We start from the raw sequence: 15,453 nt of genomic DNA, 5'->3' as shown, positions 1-15,453 counted from the left end.
ACAATGCTGGAGTACCCCAGAGAAGCAGAGGAACAAAGCAGTACATTTTATTTTGGTAAGGCAGAGTACAATGCAAAAATGTGGTATTGGCAACTTCAGAGCAATCTTGGTTGCACAGAGGGTGAAGGCAACTCCTATTGAGAGGGAGAGGGCAGGAGAGGCTTGGTTACCCAGGTAGCTGTGAATGCTGGAATGTGGATGGCAGAAAAGGATATAGAGAGAAAGGTAAAGAGCAGCATAATACCTGCCCTTGGTCTGCTGTCTCATGTGCAATGCCAAGAATGTAGAAGTCTGAAAGGCACCAAGTTGGTGGCTGGTCAGGCACTGAAGCACATGCCAAAATTCCCAGGAAACTGGGGTGGACAACCAAAGCTCAGCCTTGTGAACGGTGTGAGGGCAGGGCACCAGAAGGAAATGGGGTGTGTGTGTGTGTGTGTGTGCTTGGAAACTAGGGTGGGCATATCAGTGTAAACTCAACTGAGAAAACCTTCCTGAGGTGGAAACTAAGGTGTGGGTTGTGCACTGATGAAACACTGATTGGGTGAGATCCAGAGACGCTTGGAAGCAGAGTCACCATTATTCTTTTACATGTAGAGAACACACAAATGGTCTAGAGCTTAGAGCATCTATAGGTTTTCCCTATAGGGTTTGCTAATAGGACTGCAATGGCAGAAAAACCTTAAGGCAACAAAAAAGAAAAGAAAAGAAAAGAAAAAGGAGGCAATAGGGAATCTTCTGGTACTGGGCCTGGAAGAGATGTGCGGGTAGATGAACTGTCATTCTGATAGAGTGCCGGGTGGAAAGGCTTACTATGCCAGATATACATAGCTGAATTGGAACTTGGCCTTGATTGCGTTCCAAGCTGAGATTGCCCAGGGATGGTCTTCTGTCTTAAGATCAATTTGCTTTGTTTGGAACTCTGGCTTCATAAGGAATTCAGGGTGGGCACGTCACCTTTTCCTTTGCCCCAGTTCAGGTTTGTATGACTCAGCTTTTTACCAGTTCGGGTTTGTATGACTCTTGGCACCAAGTGCTTGTCCATGCTGTGCTCAGCCTTGCTTCTATCAGAAGCCAGAATTTCCAGAAAGGGGAAGGGTAGACTTTCTGGTAACACTTGTGCAAAATTAGGAAATATACATAGAACAATGGAGACATCTTAATGCATTGATTCCACTTCAGAAACAAGAGCAGGCAATTTGGAACTCCAAAATTCAGTGGGAAATTTGGATGGGGAGAATTTCAGGAGCATTCCTTCCAAAAGGTTGAACAACACATCTTGCACTAGATCATGGGCACCAGTGTTCCCTCTAAGAGGGATTCCCAGATGTCGTTGACTACAAATCCCAGAATCCCCAAGCAAAAGGCATTGCAGCTGGGGATTCCGGCAGTTGTAGTCAACAACATCCGGGAATCCCTCTTAGAGGGAACACTGATGGGCACCACTTAAGATCACCTCCTTTCTAGTTGGCTCCATGACTATGTGTTCTATGACACAGTCTTTGTCATATCTAGAAATGTTCTCCTTCTTACAACCTGAACATTCATTTATCCAGTCAATGTAAAGGCAGTTGTTTCTATCCATTATTGTAACATTTGTTCCATTGATTGCCTCCCCATTTCTTTCTCTAATTCAAGAACATCCTTCAAAATGTGGTCAGAGGATAGTATGGCCTTGGTACTATATTGCTTTTTGTGTCTAGTATTTCCGTCTATGTTGGTTAGCAGAAAACTTTGTTCCATTTAGGTTTTCTAATTTGTTGGACTCTCTGCTTTCTTTTACATATTTGACACAAGCAACCACATACTTGTACAGACTCAGAGAATCAGACATACACAACAGTTTCTTACATTTTGAACTGGACCTTCTGTGCTGCCACTTTCAAGAGATACCGCACTGAAGAATCCAAATCTGAGCTTTTCTTGTTATTCTTATGGGACCACCTCCAGGAAAATGGACAGCCACATCTGAATTTAATTCATATGTGAATCTTTATGATGGAAACAAAGAGATCTTCCAATTGCCTGTTTCCTCCTTTGATCTGGCTCAACAGTTAAGCATGCTGCTTGGAAGGGACATCAACATTATCCAGTCCTGCTCTTGTCTATTCCTTGCCCACTCTCTCTGCTCTCCACCTTACACAACAGAAATAGTAGGCCTGCAGAAACTGTTTTTCTCCATGTGCAAATTGGGGATCAAGCCCTTGACAATTATAAAAAGAAATGAATAATTTGCAAAATCGACTGGGGATTCAAATTGTTAAATGGCTCAGTAACTTTCAGCAGCATTACTACAATGAGGTCTGATTCACAGTGACATCTAAGCTTTGACACTGCACAGCTTGCCAATTACTTCACACTGAACTGAATGTGAATCCTAAAATTTCCCTTTATACTTGTTAATGGTATAGCTCTTCAAAGACACATATACTGCCCGAACAGTGTAAATTATATATTTCTAAACTCATTAAAATCGTCTGTGATCTGACTCGTATGAATACCATTCTGTGTGAATCCCACTGATGCTGATATGCCAATAAACTCTCATTCCTATTTTTTTTTAAGTGTGTGCATGAGCCTGCTTAAATATTGTATAGCTTTTCTCCTCATCATCCATAATATGTCTTTTAGGATTATCTGTGTTTCTTACTAGTAATTAGGACTGTGTGTGTCAGTAAAAGTCAAAATTCCATTTTGGAATTCCCAGCCCCCACCACAAGGAAACAGGGCTACTGCCCCCAGGGTAGGAGGGAGTGAGGGGGGCTCTCTAAAAGCCACCCAGCACTGGCATGGGGAGAGTTGGGCAACTGCGGTACTACTGGCAAAGACGCAGGGGTTTGGTGGGGAGTGCCAAAGGGAAAACTGGGCACTCCTACAAGACGGCTGAGAGACGCAAGGGGTTGTCTGGGGCATATAGTTCCTCCTGAGCTTCTCCCATATGGGAGAATTCCAACTTTTGTCTATGTGCACAGTCCTACTAGTTATATCCGCAATTTCTCTTCTAAATGTAGAAACATAACAAAGTGACCAAACTGAATAGAAGTCAAAGCGCCTGTATCTTTCAGTAGTTGTGTACTGTATAGACGAGAGAATTTGGGTGCATCATACAAAGGTGAATAAAGTTGCTCTTGTGAAAATTCCTACTGCTACATGAAGATTAAAAATGCTGAAGTCTTGTATTCTTTTGCTCTGGGTCGCTCTAGTAAGAGATTCAGGAAGAACTTGATAAGCAACAAAATGTTTTATAGACCCTTAAAGATTTATAGTGGCATAGGAGTTTGTGGATTACAGCTCTTTTCATCAGATGTATGAAGTGTTATTCTGGCAGGTATTTGGGAGGGGAGAGGGAAGGAGAGAGGGGAGAGAAGAATGGGGGGGTGGCTTAGAGAAGAATGTAAATAGTGAGGCCAATTGGCTAGGACATGCAATAGGTACAGTTTGTGACAAATCCTGGTCCGGCATTATTAAAACTGTGAGCTAGTCCAAGGTCATCAGTGAGCTTCATAGCTGGTCCAATAATAGGTACTGGAGGTTAACAAAGCCACAGTAGCTTTGAGGCTAACAAAGCCGCTTGCCTTGATTTCTTTAATATTGCTGTGAAGAAAAGACTGAATTAAGGAAGAAATGTATTATTATTATTGTTATTTATTTGATTTGTATACCGCCCTTCCAAAATGACTCAGGGCGGTTTACAATTAAAACAAACCACTAAAACAGTAAAGAGCTAAAACAGATTAAAAACAATATAACAGTTAACAATTTAAAAGCATTTTAAAACAACAATTAAACAATTATAGTAATTAAAATCCCAAAATCGGGTTTTTAATTTTAAAATAAACCAGATATTAAAACTCCCAAAATTTAGGAAACCTAGAAAGCTTGGTTGAAAAGATGGGTTTTCAGGTGTTTTTTTGAAAATTCCCAGAGATGGGGAGGATCGTCTCTGTGTAGCCACCAAATGAGTTGGCGGTAACTGTAGACGGACCTCCTCAGATGACCTCAATGGGCGATGGGGCTCATAATGAAGAAGACGCTCTCTTCTAGCAAGAAGAGAAGGCTGCTCTATATTAGAAAGTCTAGACAAAGGAGGGAACTCTCAGAAATATTAACCATATGTTATCTATCTATCTATCTATCTATCTATCTATCTATCTATCTATCTATCTATCATATTTCTATACCTGATATATACTTCTCTGTTAAACAAAGTAATGTGTATAATGGTAAACAACACACAAAATAACACATACTCAAGGTGAACAGTTAATAAGCATGTCAGTATCCAACAATACCCAAATTCCATGACAAATACCATATTTTGAATGCATAGAATTGTAGAATATTCAAACCACCTCCATTGTACTACTCCTGCACCTGCAGAATATCAAATATCGGGCACAATAAAGCAAACTGAAGCTTCTAAATACCTCTTTGAGTACATTATCCACCTTTCTCTTTTAAGAATTCTAGTTTACTTATTGTGCCTAAGGTTTGTGTGTGCCTAAGGTTTTGCGTTAAAAACTGATTGTGTTAGAGATGCTCATGGGTACTGACTGTTCACCTTCAGTGTACATTGTTTATTTGTATGGTTGTGAACATGCCAAAGCATTAAGATCTATCTCACAGGCTCTGCTCTCTGACCTACCACTTGTATCAGAGAAAAGACCTTTTCAGTAAGCAACACAATTATGAAACTAACTGTCAGGTCCCCACATCGGCTAGTTCCAAGCAAGCTGTGAAAAATACAACCCATCTCTAATGATTGTGGTGGTGATCTTGATCATTTTATTCTGATTTTATTTTTTGTATTATTCTGACAATAAGTGTTTTAGTCAATGTGCATTTAAAAACCTTTAAAATGTTTTTAGTTCTTTCTTTATTGCCTCGCAAAATGTTACTTTTTAAAGGCAGTATATAACTATGTTAAATAAATAAAGCTGCACTGAATGTTCTCTAATTTTTTTTTTACCCCAAAGACGCACATTCGACACAGCTGAACAGATTGCTAAAAACAATTGTAACTGAAAAAATATTGTCAGTTGCCACAGCCAATAAAATTAAATAATATGGGCAAATGAGACAAGAGAAGCCGCTGCCAGACTGTGTAGACAATGCTGAGCTAGATAGACCAATGGTCTGACTCAGTATATGGCAGCTTCCTATGTTCCTATGTTCTGTGAAGGCAAAAAGAAATATAACTGAGAAGAACAGCACTGAAGCAACACAAATGTGTTGACAGGAATCAAAAGACTGCAGAAAATAGCAGGTCTTTTGGTGTGTGTGTGTGTGAGAGAGAGAGAGAGAGAAAGAGAGAGAGAGGGAATAATTTGGTTCTATCCTAAAGGTTCATGTTTCTTTCTCTGAAATATCTTCTTCATGATCCCCACCATGCACTGAAGTCATTGGGTGAAGTCCACATGCAGTTGCTGCCAGCTTCTTGCTGGTGACTTGTGGTGCAGTTCTCTCTGTAGCCACCTGCTAAGCTTTGGGACATATTCCCTGCTGAGAGATGAAACACATCTTTGGCTGTCTTCAAGAAGGCCTTGGAGACACATCTTTTTTGGGCTGGCTTTGAGACTAAAGTGGGAGAAATACTTGAAACCAACTTTGCAAGCATGAAAGTTAGACAACTTTAGGGTAACTCAGAAGAGCAAACAGGCTCAGAGGGAAGGATTTTGAAAATCAAGAAATAGTGGTTGACATCCTAACTAAGGAAGCACCAGCGCTTCTCATTAAGCACTGGTCCTACTGTGCTGCAGATTAATGCAGCTTCTCTGTTTGCGCAGAGGGTGAAATAAGAGCCTCCCCATCTCTGACAACTTTTAAAAAGTCTTTAAAGACGCATCTCTTCACTCAGGCTTTTAACTGATATTGTTTTGATTGTTTTAATGCTGTTTTTAGAATATTGTTTTAAAATTTTAAATTGTGTTTTAAATTTCTGGCTTTTAATTTTTTGTTTTTAATTAATGTTTTACTTTTTAATCTTGTTGTAAACCGCCCAGAGACGTAAGTTTTGGGTGGTATAAAATATGCTATAAATAAATAAATAAATAAATAAATAATTGTTGCTGATCTTCTATGCCCCTAAAAGTGCTTCCTGTGACCAAGAAGTAGGCTCCTGAAGGCTGGATAAACCCCAGGGGCCTACTTCCAGGCACATACATACATACATACAGGCACATGATTACAATAGTCTGGATGCAGCAACAGAGTGCACATAGGAACATAGGAAGCTGCCTTATACTGAGTCAGACCATTGGTCCATCTAGCTCAGTATTGTCTAACTCTGTACAGACTGGCAGCAGCTTCTCCAAGGTTGCAGGCAGGAGTCTCTCTCAGCCCTATTTTGGAGATGCCAGGGAGGGAACTTGGAACCTTCTGCATGCAAGCATGCAGATGCTCTTCCCAAAGCAGCCCTAAGGGGCCGCTCTTACAGTGCTCACACATGTAGTCTCTCATTCAAATGCACGCCAGGGTGGGCCCTGCTTAGCAAAGGGGGCAATTCATGCTTGCTACCACAAGACCAGAGCAGCAGTGCTTTGTTGGAAGTGCTGGTGCTTCTTTAGTTGGGATGTCAGCTACTGCTTATTTTGTAAAGCAGAGCCACAATGTGAAAATATGGTATATGGCAACCTCAGTGCAATCTCTGCTGTGCAGGAGAGGTAGGGGGAGAAGGTAAGGGCTTAGCAAGCAAGGTGGCTTGTGAGTGTTGGGATGTGAACAGAGGAAAAGAGAGGGAAGGATAGACTAAAAAGAAGCTCTATACATGTCTTATTGTCTGCTGTCTCATTAGTGATGCCAGGAAAGTAGACGTCAGTGAAAGGCACCATGGCAGGCATCTTAAGTCCAGGTGTGGTTTGTGGCCAGTCAGACACCAAGCAGTATATTCAACAACTTCCCAAGGGTGGGCATGCAGAGCTCAATTGTGTGAGCTATGTGAGGGGATGAGGAGGAATTGCGGGGAATGGTTGGGAACTCAGTATAACATTGACCATATGATCCTTCCTGGGGTGAATTTTAGGAAAGCAGAGTGAAATAATGGAGCACCTGAACGGGCGGGATTCAGGGCAGCAGAGAGGCAGAATAACAGCTACTCGTCCACAGCTGAAGAGAGCACCCAGAAGCTTGAAAGCGCAGTCTATTTTCTTAAAGTTTCCTGCAAAGTTGGGAAAACTGGCAATACAAAAAAGGACCATGGGGAACCTTCTGGTAAAGGATCTGGAGGAGATGTGTAGGTGTGGTGGTCATTTTTCAGATCACTCCTAAGCCCAAAGGGCTTGAACCAAATCGAAGTAGCTGCCTGAGGCTTGCGTTAGGGTGAGGCTGTTCAAGTCCCCAGGAATGATCTTTTGCTCAGGACCACTGGTCTGCTCAGCTGGAACTGTGGCTTAATGAAGAATGCAAAGAAATCAGGTTGAGTGTATTTTATAGCTGCTTCCCTCATAAGCATGACTAAATCTTATGCTGGTTTAACTAAGATTTATTCAGAAGCAACTCCATTTTCTCCTTCTCCTTCTCCTCCCTTTTCTTTCTTACTCCACCCACCACACTCTCTACAGGATCCCCACTGGGACAAACTTCCAAACAACAAAACACAAAAGATTATTAGATAGAATACAACAGCGTATCACCTCATCAGGTTCTTTTGCAACAGCTCAGATTTGCATGAGTGGTGTAGTGCTGCAGGGGCAGGCAGGGATGCATGCTGTCCTGGTACTTATTTTTCTCCAGGGTCTCAGCAGGGACACAAAGCTCTTTGTTTCTTTAAATGGAAATAATATGCTGCGTTTGCTCTTCCAACGGTTGGTTACATAATTGAATATTGGTTTTATTGCCACTCTTTTATCTCCATTCTACAATTTGTTTTATTACCATTGTTCCTATCTTCTGTTTCAAGGATTATCCTCCACCATTTGTGGTTGACAATCCAGACTGTTCTTCTGGCTGAATAACCATAGGAGGATCAAGCTCTGTAGGATTAGGAAATTATCTTTGTAACCAGGGGCATAGCTGGGGGAGAGGGGGCCCATGTTCACCCCTCTCCTCAGTGGCCCCTTGGAGTTAGAGAGATAATGACGAAAACAGGGAGGGGGTGGAGCTGGGGGGCCTCAGGAGCTGGGGCCCCTGAGTTCTTTGAACCTATTTGCTCAATTATAGCTACACCCCTGTTTGTAACAGAAGCTCCTCCCCCCCATTATTGCATCTACCTCAGTGGGATGTGTGGCCATTGGGGTAGACGTGACTGTGGAGCGTGGCTGTTGGAGCAGGTGTGGCTGTGGCAGCTGTCATGAAGAATTCCTGCACTACTGAATTTGTGGCAATGCCACTGTGCATGACGTAGCAATTTGATCCAAATGGCAGTCACTTCTATCCAGGGAACAAATGCCAGCCTATGCACAGGTATGGCTCAGTCTTTCTTAGGTCAGAATCCAAGTGTTTGGTGGGTCGGGGCAGGGGGAAGACGAGCTGGCAACAATGTTGGAGATGTTCCTTTGTTAAAATTGTTCTTTTGCTTATGGTTTGGCAGTGTGCAGTGATTCAGTGTTTGTGACTGAGATTTTAAAGATTAGTAGATGATATAAGATCTCATCAGACCGAAGAACATTCTTTCATGGTTCTTTGATGTATATATCACTGATCTTGAATTAGCAATAATCTTATTAACTGCTGCATACCAGAAGAAACTGTTAGCATCAACAACTATTGTCGGTTCAGGAAAAACGGGCATATGGTTTTTATGACAAAACTGACATATTATACAAGATACATTCAGTGTTTATCAAACAGATAAATTTATGAATTAATCACACATATAAATGTATTGAATAATTGATTTTATTTGTAAATTATTGGAACAACGAGGTTCATGCCAATATCAGGGTTTTATTTGTAAATTATTGGAACAAGGTTCATGACAATAAAAAGTTCTTCTCATGTTATAATTATCACAATGATTTGTTTGATATAGTGTTCTATAAAAAGGATACACAATCATTAAAAAAAATTAAACAGAATTACATAATTATAGTCCCATTGAAATAACTAGGATATCTTTTTTAAGGATGTATTTCGGTGCTTTGTTGAATCAGGGCCTTTGTTTAAAAGTAGCGTGTTTGTGTTTCAGCTCAGAAGAATAGTTTAAAAGTGCCTACCCTAGAATGAAGGATGAAAGCAGGCAGAATTGAAAGATGCATTAAAAATGCAGCTTTAATTGACTGCAATGCTGATTTCAGCACTTCTTGGTAGGATGTTAGATATGACATCTGAGCTGGGTAATGCAGATCCTTTGATCTTCAGTTTGGATAGCATCACAACATATCTGCAATTAGCTTGTAGAACATGAATTTCCGCAAATGTTTGACATGCCATTTCCAAAATCTACAGCTTATCAGCTACTGTATGCAATGTCTTCCTAATGCCCTATTTGAATAAAAGCAACAAGCATCTTTGAAAATGCCATTTTTGCCACCTGTCTCTTTATTTAATCTGTATCATCATCAGTTAGCTTCCAGAGGGCATGAATGGTGTACTGTTTCCCCCCCTCTGTAACCCTGAATATAGAGAGGTCGTTCTGACGACCAGGCCTACCCATGGAGGGCAATGTTAGCCCGGTTAGGGCATACTATGAGAAGTGCCAGGATTTTCCCCGATCCTGGCACTTCTCTGCCACATAAAAGTGAGGTAGGATGATGCACATGCACTTCCTACCTCACTGCCCAGTCATGGGGCCTCTCGATTTGCTGGCAGCTCTTTTTGGGCTGCCAGCAGCCACCAGGATAATAGAGTTGGAGGGAAACAGTGACTCGGCAGTAGGAAGTTCCCCAATTACAGTTACCCCTGTAATTGTAATCCTCAGTTACCCCTGATAACTGAGCAAAGAGGCACCTTTTTAAAGTGGTGATTCTCTTTATTTAGCAGGAGGAGAGTAACTGGCCCTATCCATCCCCAGAGCAGCATCTCTCCAGTGGCTGTTGCTGGTATCTATCTTATGTTTATTTTTTAGACAGTGAGCCCTTTGGGAACAGGGAGCCATTCTGTGTATTTATTTATATCTATGTAAACCACTTGGGAACTTTTGTTGAAAAGCAGTATATAAATATCTGTCATATTCATATTCATATTCGTAGTGCACCACATGCTCACACGGTGCATTCCTAGTGGCCAGGTGTCCCTCTCCCTCCCTCTCTCCTCTCTGGCCTGCTCTTCTTTGCCCCTGGTATACTGGGGCTTCTTGGGGCCAGTGCTGTGAATGGTGAAGACCCCTCAGAGATTTTATTTATTTATTTATTTATTTATTTATTTATTTATTTATTTATCAGATTTGTACACCACCCCAAACTTTTGTCTCTGGGTGGTTAACACTAGCATAAAGCAGTTAAAAACATATTAAAAAACTAAAAACAATTTAACAATTTAAAAATAAACCAGAAATTAAAACCTAAAAATTTAGGAAGCTGAGAAAGCTTGGGTGAAAAGATGGGTTTTCAAGTGTTTTTTGAAAATTGCCAGAGATGGGGAGGATCGTATCTCCGCAGGGAGCGCATTCCACAATCTCGAGGCAGTGACCGAGAAGGCCCGTCTCTGTGTAGCCAACAAATGAGTTGGCGGTAACTGGAGACGGACCTCATCAGATGACCTCAATGGGCGATGGGGCTCGTAGTGAAGAAGACATTCTCTTAAATACCCAGGGCCTAAGCCATTTAGGGCTTTATAAGTTATAACAAGCACTTTGTATTTTGTCTGGTAACCTATTGGCTGCCAGTGTAGTTCCATCAGTAAAGGAGTAACATGATCTCTCCGAGATGACCCAGAGACCAGCCTGGCTGCCGCATTCTGAACCAGCTGAAGTTTCCAGACTACATACAAAGGCAACCCCATGTAGAGCGCATTACAGAAGTCAAGTCTGGAGGTTACCAACAGATGTACCACTGTTTTGAGGTCACTGATCTCGAGAAACGGGTGCAGCTGGCGTATCAGCCAGAGCTGATAGAAAGCACCCCTGGCCACTGCCTCAACCTGATAAACCAGGGAGAGGTGTGAATCCAGAAGTACTCCCTTCTGCAAACTGCGAACCTGTTCCTTTTGGGGAAGTGTGACCCCCATCTAGAACAGGTAGATCGAAATAGTCTCTACCCCTACACAATAAGTACCTCCATCTTATCTGGATTCAGCTTCAGTTTATTCTCCCTCATCCAGCCCATTACTACTTTCAGGCAGGCATTCAGGGAGGATATGCAAGCTCCTGAAGAAGTTGACATGGAGAAGTAGATCTGGGTGTCATCAGCGTACTGGTAACACCCAGCTCCAAATCCCCTGATGATCTCTCCCAGCAGTTTCATGTAGATGTTAAAAAGCATTGGAGAAAGTACGGAGCTTTGAGGGACACCATACTTAAGCTCAAATTTCGAAGAGCAACAATCTCCAATCGACACCATCTGGAATCTATCCGAGAGGTAGGAGTGGAACCACTGTAAAACATTGCCTCCCACCCCCAACACCCTCAGACGTTCCAGAAGGATACTATGGTTGATAATATCGAAAGCTACTGAGAGATCCAAAAGGACCAACAGAGTCACACTTCCTCTGTCAGTTCCCAATTGGAGATCATCCATCAGGCCAACCAAGTCAGTCTCCACCCCATAGCCCTTCCGAAAGCCAGTTTGAAATGGTTCTAGATAATCAGTTTCATCCAAGACCACCTGGAGCTGGGAGGCCACACCACCCTCTCAATTACCTTGCCCAGCCATGGGAGGTTGGAGACAGGCCTATAATTGCTCAACTCTGAGGGATCTAATGCAGGCTTCTTTAGAAGAGGTCTAATGATTGCCTCCTTAAGACAAGATGGCATGTAAGTACTAAGGGGTCTGGACTGCTCACCTGCCTTCCATACAAACAGCCCCTTCACTAACTCCCAAGGCATGGCAGTATCTGATCAACACCTCTGCCTGCTGCCCTGCACTTTGGACTGTCCCAGGGAGCTTCGCCAAAGGGCCCCACTGGGCAGAATGGAGGTGAGAAAGCTCCATTTTACACACAGTGGAGATCCTGGAGGCACAGGAGGGAAGGCACCAGTGCCTCCAGGATTTCAATCATATCTAAAAATAATTTCCTTCCACATTGCTCCTCTAATAATATAATATCTAAGAGTAAAATTATGTGAAATCCACCTAATGGCACAGTGGGGAAATGACTTGTCTAGTTAGCAAGAGGTTCCTGGTTTGAATCCCTGCTGTTTTCCAGACTATGGGAACACCTCTATTGGGCAGCAGCAATATAGGTACTGAATGGCATCATCTCACACTGCGTGGGAGGAGGCAAAGGTAAACCCCTCCTGTATTCTACCAAGAAAACCACAGGGCTCTGTGGTCGCCAGGAGTCTACACTGACTTGAGGGCACAACTTTACCTTTAAAATTATGTGAAGGGACTGACAAAAATAGTTACTTGCTCGGTCAGCTTCTTCCCAACCACGTTGTCAGTTCCTTTAGTGTGCTGTTCATATGCATCCTGTGAGATGGAGCCACAGAGAAGTAACAACAGCATATCTCTTGTAATGTAAGAAGAGACTGCTACTATTGCTACTATTTATATATTGCTTTTCAACAAAAAAAGTTCTCAGAGTGGAATAATAATCTGCAAACAAAGCAAAAATTGATAAGACCCAGAAAGGAAGTGGATGAGACTGTTGAGCACCTTGTATGTTGTTGTAAGAAAACTGAGCAGACTGATTATAAGGGAAGACATAACCAAGTTGCTGCAATGATCCACTGGAACTTTTGCAAGAATTACAAATTGCCAGCAAGCAAGAATTGGTGGAATCATCCAATTGAGAAGAAAATGAAGAGGCAAAAATCCTTTGGGATTTTCGAATACAAACTGATAGTCATTTAGCGCACAATACACCTAATCTGACAGTCATTGAGAGGAATCGGGTTCTGATGATTGAGATTGCAATCCCAGAGGATAGATGAGTCGACAAAAAACAATTGGAGAAAATAACTCAATACAAGGACCTTCAGATTGAAATTGAGTGGCTCTGGAAAAAGAAAACAATAGTGGTGCCAATAGTTGTTGGTGCCCTTGGTGCAGTACCAAAAAAACTTGAATACCATCTTGTACCTTGGGCATCAATAAAATTACAATACATTAACGACAGAAGGCCTCACTACTTGGGACAGCATGAATACTACGGCGCTATCTTTAATTTTTCTTTAGTTATCCTAGTCCCTTGGAAAGGGCCTAATAATTAAAGTACCAAATCCAGTCAATAACATCGGGTAGACTGTGTAAATAGCACAATAACAATAACAATAGATAGTGGTCACTATCGCCAAAGGACTCACAGTCTACAAAGGACACGAGGTAGGCACACACAACAGCCACCCGAGGGATGCTGTGCTGGGACTGAATAGGTCCAGTTGCTCTCCCCCTGCTTAATATAAAGAGAATCACTAGTAGTACTACCAAGACTGTGAATTGTTTATCCTGAGACCATAACATTGCTATACTGTCATTAGAGCAAGTGCAGAATTTTTATTTTTATTTTTATTTTTATTTTTATTTTTGAGAGAGTAACAATTGCTGACACTTATTTTTAAGCAGATACATTAACAAAAGTGTGATACCTTACAAGCATCTGCCCAATTAAAAAAATAATATTTTAAATGATTATAAACGTAACTATTCATTCCTTCTCCAGGCAGTGCGAGATAGCTAGCAGAATAACAGTCTCTAAGGAAAGTAAATAGAGACATTTCCATAGAAAGAACTGAGAAAATTTGCATTCATTTGTAGTACTAGTTGTACTTTTTATAGAGAATGTTAACTGGAAAATTGGTCTCTCTTATACCCTTGCTGTGTCACACTGACATTTAGAAAGAAATTAAGTACTGATGCTGAAGAAATCATCTGGATGAGAAGCATTTTTCTTGATATGCAAAACTGAATTGATAAGATATTGGATAGTCACATAGATTACTTTTTCTGGAAAGATTTTGCATTTCCACTGGGACTGCAAAGAAAGAAAATCAATATATAAACAAATGCAATAGTTGAACATAAATCTTAATCATTAATAATCTATCTTCATACCATGATACATTGTTCAAGCACATTTACATTTTGCTGTGCTTTTGATTTCTTTTTGCCAGTTAGTGCCATAAATCCTTTTTAGAAATGAATTGTATTAAATGAAAATATTTTCTTCTGTGATGATATATCAGCCCAGTTTTAAACTCACTTTAGACTATGCCTGGACAACATGACCTGCCCAGTCAAATGCAGACCATAAGCCATGTACTGTGACCTCCACTTGCTAGAGAGAGAGAGACAGAGAGACAGACAGAGAGAGATTTGCAGTCTCAGCTAGGCAGCAAAACCAGGAGGCTGGTTAATTGAGCCACTATACATTGCTGGTCATCTGTATTTGGTTTGGTGGGTCACAAATTGTGCAGGTCTAATTTTTATGACTGATTCCAGAAAATATTTGAACCCTTGAACTACAGATACATATGTATCTATTGAACACAGTTGTGCATATAATCCCTTATCCAATAATACTGGCTTTGGGCTAATACTTGAAATACTGGAGACTCAAGGTTTTCAAGTTACACAGGCCGACATGCTGACTAAATTATTTAATGGTACTACTCTAAATGGAGTTACTCTAAAGGATTACTAAATTTCTATAGGACTTTCCCTAGTAATTTTATTCAGGATGTCAGCCACAGATTTCTTGTCATAAGGTCTTTTAAGCAGAAAAAGTAAAAAGAAAAATAAACATTCCAGGGATGTCAGTGTTAGTCTTGCACAAGATCTTTCTATGTGATGAAAGAAAATGGGAGGGTGCAGTCCAATTAAAGTTAAGCACTTTTAAGTCTCATTAATTTCAACTTTTAAAGTCTCATTAATTTCAGCTAGAGAGTTAAGTTTGTGTTAAATATCTCCCATTGAACCCCAAAGGATCTGGGCTTAGATAATCGTTTATTAAGTCCCTACCAAAATAGAGACACAGCAGACACTTCTCTTAATAGTAATGAAATTGCAGTATTAACTGTGAACCAGTTGTCCCCCCTCTAAAGAGAATTACACTGAATTAAAATTAGATTTTGTAAAGTATACACAGAACTCTTAAATACTTTCAGTTTTGTACATCAGTTAAAAAACAATGAGTTTCTGATACCCAAATACATGTTCTTCAAATTAGAGATCTAAATACATTTGCTATCTCATTGACTTTTTGTTAGTTTCACTGAAATAGATGCGAGGAATAAAACTAGTCAATGCTCTGTCTAATGCATATTATATTGGACTTATAGTGGTGAAGCTTGTGAACATTCCAGTGTCTCAGGGAGGAGAGCAATTGATTAGTTGCAGCCCAGTTTGTGTATGTCCTCCCCATGCCCCCAGGAGAAAGCTCTATGTTGTAGAGGCTGGGGGAGTCCATAAAGAAGAGGCA

This window comes from Hemicordylus capensis, chromosome 2 (assembly GCF_027244095.1).
Source record: "Hemicordylus capensis ecotype Gifberg chromosome 2, rHemCap1.1.pri, whole genome shotgun sequence".
Taxonomy (NCBI): Eukaryota; Metazoa; Chordata; class Lepidosauria; order Squamata; family Cordylidae; genus Hemicordylus; species Hemicordylus capensis.
The sequence above is the reverse complement of the archived record's forward strand: the minus strand, read 5'-3'. Positions refer to the sequence as shown.